Source organism: Denticeps clupeoides, chromosome 9 (genome assembly GCF_900700375.1).
Source record: "Denticeps clupeoides chromosome 9, fDenClu1.1, whole genome shotgun sequence".
Lineage (NCBI taxonomy): Eukaryota > Metazoa > Chordata > Actinopteri > Clupeiformes > Denticipitidae > Denticeps > Denticeps clupeoides.
This window is the reverse complement of record NC_041715.1, coordinates 22119608-22130343: the sequence shown is the minus strand read 5'-3', so window position 1 is coordinate 22130343 and position 10736 is coordinate 22119608. Positions and strand designations below refer to the sequence as shown.

The following is a 10736-nucleotide window of genomic DNA, read 5'->3' as shown; positions in this document are numbered from 1 at the left end:
TGAGGGGCGCCAGTGCTGGTCATATGGGTGCTGGATGTGAGTTAACCCATTCTTACTGTCAGAAAGCTGGTAAGAGGAGGTGAGATTGGGGTTCTCTCAAACCTGCAATAGAACTCATTCAGATTGTCTGCCAGTTGTTGATTCTCCACATTGCTGGGGGATGTTTTTCAAACTTTTCCACACAGAAGCTGTGTCACGAGAGGAGAACTGAGTTCGTAGCTTTTCGAAATAATTCATCTTTGCCATGCTAATCTCCTTTTCCAGTGTATTTGGCCTGTTTTTACAAACCTGTGTCCCCATTCCTACAAGCATCTTCTTTGGCCTTTCGGAACTTAACAAGTTCTCTTGATCTGATTTCATGTTTGTTGACGGAACACATGAGCTTTTTAGAACAATATACAGAATGGCAGCATGTTTGTTCTGTATGGGACCAAGCTTGTTCACAACATAAGACACTCAGACCATTCTGTGTGAATAGGGAGAGTATTGCTGTTTAACTGAACTGCAAGTAATTTTGGTTGACAAAACAAAAGCCCCCATAAAAAAATCGCATCCACTTCTAAAATAAAAGGATGTAAAAAATCAATGAAACCAAAAATAGGTGCAGTGGTCAGATTTTCCCTTAAGTGCTCAAAGGCCTTCTGACATGCCTCTGTCCACATCAAGCAAAACAACCATCCTGTATTTACTTTTCCCTTCCTGTAAAAGATTATTTACAAGTTTGTGAAGTGGTCCTGTTACCTGAGAGAACCCCTTAATGAATTTCCTGTAATAACTGCAGAACCCCAGAAACTCATTCACTGTCTCAGGAATTTTCCACACCCCTCACTGATGCTACTTTGTCTGGGTCGGTTCCATTTCCCTCAGCTGACACACGATGTCCCAAAAAGCTAATTTCCTGTTGAAGAAAATTACATTTCTGCAACTTAACATTGAGGCTGGTGTTCCCCAAACGCTGGAACACCATTTCCAGCCTTTCAAGGTGCCCTGCAAAATCACTAGAAAAAAGCTCATCCAAATAATCCAGCAGCACCTGAAATATTAAGTCACTCATGGTGGCCTGCATGAGGTGCTGAAATGTTGCCGGTCCATTGCAAACCCCGAATGGCATCCACAAGTTTGTCAGCAGCTCCCCATTCTTACTTTAAGCAGTGTGAGCTAGTTGCTGACTTCCTCTCCTGAGGCGTTGAATGGTTTGCCAGAACCTCTTTGGAGCCAATCAGTAGTCTTTCTCCATGGCCTCACAATGCCCGAGATTTTGCCTCAGGGAATGCCACTGCTGCACCTCGCTTGGCCATCCAGTACCTATCTGCTGCTTCTGGAGACCCACGGACCAGCCATGCCCTGTAGGCCTTCTACTTCACTAACATCTGGTGTCCACCTGTGGGTATTGGGGTTACTGCCACGCCTGGCACCGGCCACCTTACGACCACAGCTAGCAACAGCCGCCCCAACAATTGTAGAGCAGAACAAGGTCCTTTAGGACTCAATGTTCCCCACTGCTCTTGGGACGCGGTCAAAGCTCTGTCGGAGGTGGGAATTGAAGACCGTCTTGGCAGGTTCTTCTACCAGGCGTTCCCAGCAGACTCTCCAAAAAGGTTGGGTACTCTGAGCTGTTATTTGTCGCATAAGCGCAAACAACATTCAGCACTCATTCCTCGACCCTAAGGCACAGGGATGCGTCCCGCTAGTCCCAAGGGGTAAACCCCAACAAAAAGGCTAAGAGTTTTGGGGCTAACAAAAAGCCAACACCACTCTACCTCTCACCCAGAGCAACTCTAGCAAAGGAGAGTGTCCAACCTCTCTCAAGGTCTTGGGTTCTAGAGCCAACACTATGTGTTGAGGTGAGTCTTACTATATCGGTATTGCTCAACCCCTTCCACCAGCTCTAGCTCCTTCCCTGCCAGAGAGGTGATGTTCCATGTCCCAATAGCCAGTTTCCTTGTCCGGGGATCGGACTGCCAAAGCTCCTGCCCTGCCACCCAATGTACATTGCACAGGACCCTTTATGTTCCTCCTGCGGGTGGTGGGTCCATAGTTGGATGAACCCATGTATTCGATTCGGGCCGGGCCCCATGGGCAAAAGCCCGGCCACCAGGTGCTCGCTCACGGGCCCCAACCCCAGGCCTTGCTCCAGGGTGGGACCCTGGTAACCCTCTATGCTGGGTAAACTGGCTTTTGTTGTTTTTCCATGAAAGGTCTTCTGAACCGTTCTTTCTCACCCTTTACCTAAGACCAATTTGTCATGGGAGACCCTACCAGGCGCACCAAGTTCCCCAGACATCATAACTCCTAGGATCATTAGGGCTCTAAAACTACTCCACCACGATAAGGTGACAGTTCAGGGAGGAGCGTTCAGCATAAGACAGAATACATATCTTTGTCTTAGGATGCAGCCAGACATCGTTTTACCACCTGCACAGGGAACACTGTTAGCTGGAACCAGTGTAGGCAGAACCACTAAACCTGTGGGGGAGGTGTGTCATTGTCGGTTCCAGCAGGAACACAGGCCCATCCTCCTGCACCTGTCGTAACACCCTTGCCATGACCTAGCCACCGATGAAGCTGGAATATGCGCAGTGTCTGTACCAGCCACCCTGGCCATCTTACTCTGTCTGTACCAGCTGCCTACAGTGGCTGATGATGTTCATTCCTATCAACCCCGCTACAGCAAGACTACCTTGAGTCTCAAGATAACCTAGATATGGAATTTCTAATTTATTTGTTGCTGTTATTCTCAGCCACCCCAATGTATAGAGCACGTCCTGGTCCCCACCCGATAATTGTTGCCTAAAGAAACTCTCTGAACCTGTGCTGACCTGACTCCCAGTGTCCAGTAAACAAGACATAGTTACACCCCCAACCTTCAACTCCACTACAGGGCACTGACCAACTGCCCACTTCAATAATTGGTCCATACCATCAGGGAAGGGCTCCTTTTCCCACCATGCTCCCCCAAATTGCCCGGTTCACAGCAAATTAAAGATCAAGTTTCCCTGGACCCCCATGTTGCTGTGATGCCTATTTGACACCAGCATTCCGCCTCTTTTCTGGCTATGTGCTGCTAACTCTTTAATTGCTTTGGTCAGTTCAGCAATTGCATCACCCTGTTCTACAAGGCATTTGTCCTGTTGTGCTATTGTTTTGACAAGGTCATCCAAAATAGTAGTAACAAGCCTCCTCCACTTCCTCTGAGTGAACATGTCGTTTACGTGCTACCCGGTCAAGAAGACTGGACTGGGGTTTCTCCCACACAAATTTGATGAATCCCTCAGTCCCTCAATGAATTGGTCCTAGATAACTGTTCTGGTATCAGATAGAGCACCAGGAGAGTGATTAACAATTGAGCTTATTATTTGAAATAAAGCACGAGAGTATTCATGGAGGTCCTCATTGTCTAACTGCCTACGGTCATAAAAGGCTCGCTGAATCTGAGAGGCATTATGTCTTTCCCCAAAGGCTTCCCTCAGAACCTTAAAGACTTTGTAGCCCCAATAGCTTCGTCCCCTTTGCATAACCATACTTCTTGTAAAGCTGGGCCCTTTAACAGAGAGAAGATGAAGTCAAAACCCTCTTCTACATTCAAATCCCTAACCTTCAGAGCCTGTTCAACCTCCTCAATGAAATGCCCCACAGACCTCCCATCCTTACACAAATCCTCACAAAAAGGCAAAATATGTCGTTCACGTGGCAGATATACTACCGAACGTCCAGAACTGGTACCCCGAGTGACAGTTTCATTTTGCCATTGCCTCAGTTCTTGCATATGTTGCTGCATCTCTTCCATGTTGTCATGCAGTCCCGGTGCATTCATTTGTGTCGGGTGACATTTTGAAATCTGTGTCACTCTACTCTGTGCATGTAGCACAATGCACGCCCCTTCTGCTGGATCAGGCTAGTCACGCCCACATCACTGGAACAAACCTCCTGTGCCAGAAATCGTCCACCACTGCCATATTTTGCACTATAAAAATAAATAAACTTCTAAATAAAAAGAGTAAAACAAGCAAACCCCACTCCTGGTACCAAAAATGTGGCGGGCTGAGAAATTGACACCACTCAACTGAAAATTTAACGTGGGGTTCTTTATTTGCTAGCTGCTCAGAACAGAAAAACAGCTGTTTTTTTTTTGTTTCCTCACACTGATGGAAAATAGCAGATTATGAAATAACAGAGTCCAAAATTCGGCAGTGGCCTCTGACTGCACAGACAACTACTATAAATTAGACCCATTACACTTGAACAAAACAGAAACAGAAATTATGGAACACCCTCTGGAACTCAGGTTTCTTATAACTCGCGATTACACTCTTATGGAAGTATTCAGTATATGGAGATATAAATCTTGTGTTTTCATACTTACACAGCATAACTACAAAACTCAAATCGTGCTCTGTGGACATAAGATTGTTTTCACTGCTCAAAAATACAGAGTTCGCTATGTCTCACGAAGTGTCCCTCTGCCGCTCGTGCACCCACACTGCACTGGAACATCTCCTGAAAACTGGAAGATACAAACTGAGCCCTCACTTCACAGTGACCTAGTGAGCTTCTGCCACCCATGGGCCAAATGTATGCATTATTTAAATAGGGAAATATTTGAATTTCCCTCCCGGTTACATGGGTATTCATTCACAACAACATTAAGGCAAGCAACCTGGGCAGTGGTGATACTGGGCACACACACTAGTTCCACAACTTCTTTCAAAGTGATCAGTAGTTGCTGCACTGGGTTATGAGGATCAACTCTGTCACCAATGTTAAGTGGGGCCTAGCTGTTAAGAAATCGGCCCTGTAATCAGAAGGTTGCAGGTTCGAATCCCGATCCGAAAGGTGCCACTGAGCAAAGCACCGTCCCCACACGCTGCTCACTAAGGGTGATGGGTTAAAAGCAGAGGACACATTTCGTTGTGTGCACCGTTTGCTGTGCTGCAGTGTATCACAATGACAATCACATCACTTCACATTCAGGAAGGACTAATGAGACACCAGTATCGCAGGTAAATATCCAAGTCCCTCAAACAAGTCACAGCATATTAATTTAAAACCATTGACATCCTCTTTCTACATCCTCTCTCTCCTGGCTGGAGCCTCTGCAGTCACCATAAAACCACTCCAGATGATCCAAAATATGGCAGCCCGTCTCATTTTCAACCAGCCAAAATACACCCATGTTACACCTCTTCTTACCTCCCTCCACTGGCTCCCGGTAGCTGCTCGCATTGAGTTCAAATCCTTGATGCTCCCCTACAGGGCTGTAAATGGAACTGCGCCCTCCTACATCAACACACTACTACCTAGATACACTCCTGCACAGAAGCTACAATACTACCTCCTACATCAACACACTACTACCTAGCTACACTCCTGCACAGAAGCTACAATACTACCTCCTACATCAACACACTACTACCTAGCTACACTCCTGCACGCTCTCTCAGATCGGCAAACGAAAGGAGACTAAAAATTCCTTCTTCACGGGGTCTCCGATTCCAATCATGTCTGTTCTCCGTTGTTGTCCCTGGCTGGTGTAACAACCTGCCCTCCTCCACATGACTAGCCGAGACTATCACCACTTTTAAGAAGAAGGTGAAAACCCTCTTATTCCAAAAATATTACAGACAAATCTAACACATACACATGCATACACATTGAACAAACAAATTCAAAATGTATAAATACATTATAATTTTTCTTAGTCTAGCACCCAACACTCTCCGAGCATGCTCTTCAATGACAAGTCTAAGCCTTATCAGGGCTCTTAGTTTGTATACTCGATATTCTATAGAAATCGAACGAGAATTGCTGGTGTCTTCCCATTGTAAGTCGCTTTGGATAAAAGCGTCTGCCAAATAAAGTAAAGTAAAGTAAAGTGCTGTAACTGTGTTGCTTATTTGTAGAAATCAACTGTTCATACAGGAAAGCTCTCACATTCTCAGGATGATCTCTTGGTATCTCAAAATACCGACAAAAGTACTTGGACGGGCTGAAATTCTGTGTGTTGCCACCAATACAATGACCCAAGATTGTCCCCTACAACCAATATTATTGTTGTACCACATCACCAGAAGTCACAACACCATGTTTTTCAAGCTGTCTCAGGTCTGACAACATTCCACAAAAACTGGGTTCTGGCCAAAACATTTGAAATCAGCACAACAGTACTAACGGCATATTGTCAATTCTTGAACGATGGAATGGCTGGAAGTTTGCAAGTGTGAAGTACACTCCCACAAGCCTATGTCTTTTCCTTGCAAAGCCTAGATGGTTTAAAATTTCAAATGCATCAAATATCAGTTTCATGACAATCTCACCTGCTTGTACAAAGAGTTTATTAAATTTGTAGACTGATCAATCAACAAAAACAGTTAAGACATGTATTGTAACTTTGCACACTCCTGCCACACAACAGGATCTTTGAAAATAGATTTCAATGTGTCAGACAAAGAAATGTATTGAGAGTTACAGTCTCTTCTATGTCCACTGATGGCCAGGTAGATTTTCTCTGGGTGCACATATCCAAAGTTTCTCTGAAAATACTGTTTTCTGGTTGTTACGTCCCTGGGTGCTTTGCACCAGGGAGTAGTAAAGGGTGAATCTCTGTTTGCCATTCTGTGTGTGTTTTCCCTTTCCTTTTTGTGCCTGGTGGCTAATCTGATACTGCCAGCATAAGAGGAATTTATATCCTATACTGTTTTAACCATAGTCCCAGTTTTAAGTCAATCCCTCCAGGATTTCACAATAAACTTTTGTGATTGTTGTAAGATAAAGGATGTTGTTCGGTCCTGCTGCCTTGCGGGGGTTGAATCTCCTCAGTGCTTTCTGTACTTGCTGTGAAACTGCCTAAATAAGTTAAAACTGCAAATCATCTTACATTTATTTATGTACTAATATAAAACAATCAAATTATGCCCAAAAGTGCTTTTCGAGTAGAAAAATGTGCTTTGCAGTAGAAAAATGTTTTTCAATTCGTTTGAGTGTTCCTCCTCAACGTTGCATGTGGTACAAAATAGTTTACCTGCACTTTCATGCTTAACATTTGTAAACTGTTGTACACAATCCTTGGCAGAATTTTATTTTTTTTTTAGGGGAAAAAAAAAATCTTGCACATGTCTGCATGTTCGGTAACATGAAAATAAAACAGATTACATTTGAGTGACTCAAAATGCAGGAAGTACATTTTGGTCAAAATTGCAAAAGTTGGTGTGATTTGATATAAATGCAAGTAATTTAATTGTTGTGACCGCAACATTGCAAATTCCTGGAGGGATTGTCAAGTTACCTGTTTAAATCCTATGGAAGCAGCAAGGGTGTTCTTACTTTTTCAATTGTCCTGTGGCTTTGTTTTTGTTAAAACATATTCTGCAAAGTATTTTTGTACTCTTGAGGATAGATTAAACATTTTAGACTTGGTAAGGACAAAATTATTTTAATTGTTATGTGATTGTGTGATCTGTGTACAAAAACAGACCCACCTATTTGCTGCAAAATAGTTTACCTTGTGTCAGTGTGACTTTAGTTTCTGCTGAGGCAGGAGGAACAGCGTGTGTTGTGTGCGTTTGTGCTGTCATCACAAAGTGTTGACACACAGAATGAACGTTGCAGCAGAGACAGGAACATCTTGGCAGGGAATTCCCAGAGGAAGAACCTAGCATGAACTTCCTGCCTTCCCAACAGTGTTCCCTTCCACCCATGCCTCTGTTTACAGAGACAGGGATGGAGAATCGGAATTTAAATCAATGCATTCTTAATATCATAATTACACACATCAGAATAATTTGGACTAAGGATTTTACACTAAGGATTTATTATGAACATTATTAAATATGTTCCTTAACCCCCCTTCCCTGAGATGAGACTAGGCTGGTATGAAATGTTGAAATTCCTATTAGAATTCTCTGAAATCCATGCACATAAAAAATAACTTGTTATGGGTGCTGTGACGTGCTGTTACCTGATGTGGAAGGAGATCTGTTTACAATCTGTTAAGGTTGGCCTGGGTATTTGGGACAGAAAGTACATGATGTTCTCTAAAAATTGGTAAATAAACACAATTCAGAAAGAAAGAAAGAAGAGATGGTTCTAAATTTCAAATTCTTTTGAAGTGTAAACAGGTAAGTTACGGGCCACTCCCCGTTGCCTACGTTTAGAAACATGAGCCACTAGCCCTGAAGGACACAGTGACATACTGACACAGATTTAAGCTGAAGTCACCTTCCTGAATTCCCTGTGCATCAGATCGCCTACCCACAGTACTGAGAGTATGGGGCACAATGTCAGGCAGGAGAGAAGAAACCAGATGATAGAGAAAGAAGAAGCTGAAATCCTCCAGGGAGACAGCTTTACATTCATTCCCTTCTCTTAAGACCAGAATCAATTAGTCTCTAATCAGGATTTCAATTAGACCAGGCTCATCAGGCTAAACTGAATTCCTTATTGTGATCCAATAAATGGCATATTTGACTCGGACACTGTTGGCAGACCTCAGAGCACCACTACTCTAGAGGCTTATTCTTTACATGCACAGGAATAATCCAGCAGGATAAGATAACATATTATTAGTCTATTATTATTTACTCTGACCTTACTCTGAGTTTACAGACTTTGTTTCCAATCTGGTTGTATCTGTGGATAAAGCCTCAATTGTCACCGACTTTAAACATCCACTGTGATAAATTAGAAGACTCGCTAAGAACAGCATTCCTGTCTATACTAGATTCAGTTGGAGTTAAACAAAATATAATAGGACCTACTCATGAAGGTGGTCACACGCTCGGTTATGTACTGACCTTCGGTTTAAATATAGAAAACATAGAAGACTCTTCCACAATCGGAAATAATCTCAGATCATTTCCTTATTGCTTTTAAAATATGTCTTAGACATGAATTCAACTCCCCCAGTTATAGAGAGAAATATTTTGCTATTTTCCTTATACATGTGTTTTGAGCACATTGTATTTAAACTTAACACAGTATGCAGAGCACCAGCATAACAGCAATTCCATGCAAGCATTGAAAACATTCTGATGGTAGTAGACATTTCTTTATAAAAAAATAGGACACCCCATTAATCAGCATCACAATATCTTTATTGTCATTGTACCAAAACCCCCAAAAAATAAATTAGGTTCAGTCCGTGAGCCGGAGAGGTATCTATAAAAATATAATAAGGAAAGTATTATCGTATCTTTACTTTGAATAAAATAGTCTCTGCTGGGCAGGATCCATGAACACTTTTAGTACTCATGATCTCCAAAAGCACCAATATGACAAGACACGAGTCCAATGTTAAAGTTTAGATTTTTTACTAAAAGACTGCCACACATAAAATACAGGTTTGGACACACCTTCTCATTCAATGTGTTTTCTGTATTTTCATGACAATTTACATTGGTAAATTGAATGAACACATGTGGAGTTATGTACGTAACAAAAAGTGGAGACCTGGCCTCCACAGTCCCCGGACCTGAACCCAATCCAGATGGTTTGGGTTGAGCTGGACCGCAATGTGAAGGCAAAGGGGCCAACAAGTGCTAAACACCTCTGGAGACTCCTTCAAGACTGTTGGAAAACCATTTCAGGTGACGACCTCTTGAAGCTCATCAAGAGAATGCCAAGAGTGTGCAGAGCAAAGGGTGGCTATTTTGAAGAAACTAGAATATAAAACATGTTTTCAAACAAAACAGCGTAAGAACACCTACAACCCTGAACCTACAAGTCTGAACTAAGAAAAGCATACATTACTACATTATAAAAAGGAGAAAGCTAGACTATATAGAATATAATAATATAAGACTATATAGACTATATAATATAAGACTATATAGAATATAATAATATACTACTAATATTATACCAAATATAAATTGGAGGTGGAAATTAAATATCATACCTATAGTCCAAAATCCAAAGACAGGTAGAATATGGGAGTCCCAGGTCTAACACCTTATACAACAATCTCTGAGGAATGATGGTGTTAAAAGCAGAGGCAAATTCTATAAAAAGGAGGCATGCATAGCTCCCCTGATGCTCCAGGTGGGTCAGGGTTGCATATGTGCTTGCTTCGGCAGCACATATACTAAAATTGGAACGATACAGAGAAGATTAGCATGGCCACTGCGCAAGGATGACACGCAAATTCACTGTGTGCACCATGTGCTGTGCTGCTGTGTATCACATGTGACAATCACTTCACTTTGAAGAGCAACAGCTGCACCATCCTCAATAGACCTGGGGCAGTGATGGCCTAGCGGTTAAGGAAGCGGCCCTGTAATCATAAGGTTGCTGGTTCAAATCCCGAGGCGCCAAGCTGCCTCTGAGCAAAGCAGTGTCCCCACACACTGCTTCCCGGGCGGCTGTCATTTCACTTTCCCTTTTGGCCCTGTAGGTAAGTTAGTGTGCATCAAAGGTGGAAGGGATGTCCCTCCTTTTAGCTGCTGCTGAACCTCCCTTGTCATCCAGGATTTCTGGTTAGGGTTGACCCACATAGGCTTCTCTTTCTGACAGTGTCCATGCAGGTCTTGATGTAGCACAGTACACTATTGGTGTGGAGTTCAGGGTCAGGATGTTCAAAAACATGGTATGCCTGCCCCATGGTTCCCATGTCTGGTGGTGTTCAAGGTGAGGAGAAGCGGCCCCTCATGGATATGGACTTCCATCCCCCCTTTATAGACTGTTTTGAGTGGCACGCTGGGAGTCATACCTAGGGTACGAAAGGGGATACTCCGGGTCTGCGG

The 10736-nt window shown here is 43.1% G+C and overlaps 1 non-coding gene across 1 annotated transcript; it reads left to right on the top strand.

Moving 5' to 3' along the window:
• The first annotated feature begins 10054 nt into the window (after positions 1-10054).
• LOC114797532 (U6 spliceosomal RNA) lies at positions 10055-10161 on the top strand. The gene has a single exon (XR_003750905.1). It is a non-coding gene; the product is annotated as a U6 spliceosomal RNA (small nuclear RNA).
• Positions 10162-10736: the final 575 nt, after the last annotated feature.